Raw genomic sequence first — 2,954 nt, forward strand, 5'->3', positions numbered from 1 at the left:
CTGGGGGAGGAGACAGGGTTATTATTGATTAGGCTGATATTGAACCCAGGTCTGGGGGAGGAGACAGGGTTATTATTGATTAGGCTGATATTGATATTGAACCCAGGTCTGGGGGAAGGAGACAGGGTTATTATTGATTAGGCTGATATTGGAACCCAGGTCTGGGGGAGGAGACAGGGTTATTATTGATTAGGCTGGTATTGATATTGAACCCAGGTCTGGGGGAGGTGACAGGGTTATTATTGATTAGGCTGTGATATTGAACCCAGGTCTGGGGAGGAGACAGGGTTATTATTGATTAGGCTGGATATTGAACCCAGGTCTGGGGGAGGGGACAGGGTTATTATTGATTAGGCTGGTGTTGATATTGAACCCAGGTCTGGGGAGGAGACAGGGTTATTATTGATTAGGCTGGTATTGATATTGAACCCAGGTCTGGGGGAGGGACAGGGTTATTATTGATTAGGCTGATATTGAACCCAGGTCTGGGGGAGGGGACAGGGTTATTATTGATTAGGCTGGTATTGATATTGAACCCAGGTCTGGGGGAGGAGACAGGGTTATTATTGATTAGGCTGATATTGAACCCAGGTCTGGGGGGAGGAGACAGGGTTATTATTGATTAGGCTGATATTGAACCCAGGTCTGGGGGAGGGGACAGGGTTATTATTGATTAGGCTGATATTGAACCCAGGTCTGGGGGGAGGAGACAGGGTTATTATTGATTAGGCTGGTATTGATATTGAACCCAGGTCTGGGGGGAGGAGACAGGGTTATTATTGATTAGGCTGATATTGAACCCAGGTCTGGGGGAGGGGACAGGGTTATTATTGATTAGGCTGGTATTGATATTGAACCCAGGTCTGGGGGAGGAGACAGGGTTATTATTGATTTGGCTGGTATTGATATTGAACCCAGGTCTGGGGGGAGGAGACAGGGTTATTATTGATTAGGCTGATATTGAACCCAGGTCTGGGGGGAGGGGACAGGGTTATTATTGATTTGGCTGGTGTTGATATTGAACCCAGGTCTGGGGGGAGGAGACAGGGTTATTATTGATTAGGCTGGTATTGATATTGAACCCAGGTCTGGGGGAGGGGACAGGGTTATTATTGATTAGGCTGATATTGAACCCAGGTCTGGGGGAGGGGACAGGGTTATTATTGATTAGGCTGGTATTGATATTGAACCCAGGTCTGGGGGAGGGGACAGGGTTATTATTGATTAGGCTGATATTGAACCCAGGTCTGGGGGAGGAGACAGGGTTATTATTGATTAGGCTGATATTGAACCCAGGTCTGGGGGAGGGGACAGGGTTATTATTGATTAGGCTGATATTGAACCCAGGTCTGGGGGAGGGGACAGGGTTATTATTGATTAGGCTGATATTGAACCCAGGTCTGGGGGGAGGAGACAGGGTTATTATTGATTAGGCTGATATTGAACCCAGGTCTGGGGGGAGGGGACAGGGTTATTATTGATTAGGCTGATATTGAACCCAGGTCTGGGGGGAGGAGACAGGGTTATTATTGATTAGGCTGATATTGAACCCAGGTCTGGGGGAGGAGACAGGGTTATTATTGATTAGGCTGATATTGATATTGAACCCAGGTCTGGGGGAAGGAGACAGGGTTATTATTGATTAGGCTGATATTGAACCCAGGTCTGGGGGGAGGGGACAGGGTTATTATTGATTAGGCTGGTATTGATATTGAACCCAGGTCTGGGGGAGGAGACAGGGTTATTATTGATTAGGCTGATATTGAACCCAGGTCTGGGGGGAGGGGACAGGGTTATTATTGATTTGGCTGGTGTTGATATTGAACCCAGGTCTGGGGGGAGGAGACAGGGTTATTATTGATTAGGCTGGTATTGATATTGAACCCAGGTCTGGGGGAGGGGACAGGGTTATTATTGATTAGGCTGATATTGAACCCAGGTCTGGGGGAGGAGACAGGGTTATTATTGATTAGGCTGGTATTGATATTGAACCCAGGTCTGGGGGGAGGGGACAGGGTTATTATTGATTAGGCTGATATTGAACCCAGGTCTGGGGAGGAGACAGGGTTATTATTGATTAGGCTGATATTGAACCCAGGTCTGGGGGGAGGGGACAGGGTTATTATTGATTAGGCTGGTATTGATATTGAACCCAGGTCTGGGGGAGGAGACAGGGTTATTATTGATTAGGCTGATATTGAACCCAGGTCTGGGGGAGGAGACAGGGTTATTATTGATTTGGCTGGTGTTGATATTGAACCCAGGTCTGGGGGAGGAGACAGGGTTATTATTGATTAGGCTGGTATTGATATTGAACCCAGGTCTGGGGGAGGAGACAGGGTTATTATTGATTAGGCTGATATTGAACCCAGGTCTGGGGGAGGAGACAGGGTTATTATTGATTTGGCTGGTATTGATATTGAACCCAGGTCTGGGGGAGGAGACAGGGTTATTATTGATTAGGCGTTGATATTGAACCCAGGTCTGGGGGGAGGGGACAGGGTTATTATTGATTAGGCTGGTATTGATATTGAACCCAGGTCTGGGGGAGGAGACAGGGTTATTATTGATTAGGCTGATATTGAACCCAGGTCTGGGGGGAGGGGACAGGGTTATTATTGATTAGGCTGGTATTGATATTGAACCCAGGTCTGGGGGAGGGAGACAGGGTTATTATTGATTAGGCTGATATTGATATTGAACCCAGGTCTGGGGGAGGGGACAGGGTTATTATTGATTAGGCTGGTATTGATATTGAACCCAGGTCTGGGGGAGGGGACAGGGTTATTATTGATTAGGCTGGTATTGATATTGAACCCAGGTCTGGGGGAGGAGACAGGGATATATATTATTATTGATTAGGCTGATATTGAACCCAGGTCTGGGGGAGGAGACAGGGTTATTGATTGATTGGGCTGATATTGAACTCCAGGTCTGGGGGAGGGGACAGGGTT

At 47.4% G+C, this 2,954-nt stretch overlaps 1 long non-coding RNA gene across 1 annotated transcript; it reads left to right on the forward strand.

The window, feature by feature from the left end:
* Positions 1 to 1,357: 1,357 nt before the first annotated feature.
* Positions 1,358 to 2,642, forward strand: LOC127925023 (uncharacterized). Its single transcript, XR_008119558.1, has 3 exons — positions 1,358 to 1,830; positions 2,265 to 2,372; positions 2,483 to 2,642. It is a non-coding gene; the product is annotated as an uncharacterized LOC127925023 (long non-coding RNA).
* Positions 2,643 to 2,954: the final 312 nt, after the last annotated feature.

Source organism: Oncorhynchus keta, unplaced genomic scaffold, assembly GCF_023373465.1.
Source record: "Oncorhynchus keta strain PuntledgeMale-10-30-2019 unplaced genomic scaffold, Oket_V2 Un_contig_4948_pilon_pilon, whole genome shotgun sequence".
Classification (NCBI taxonomy): Eukaryota; Metazoa; Chordata; class Actinopteri; order Salmoniformes; family Salmonidae; genus Oncorhynchus; species Oncorhynchus keta.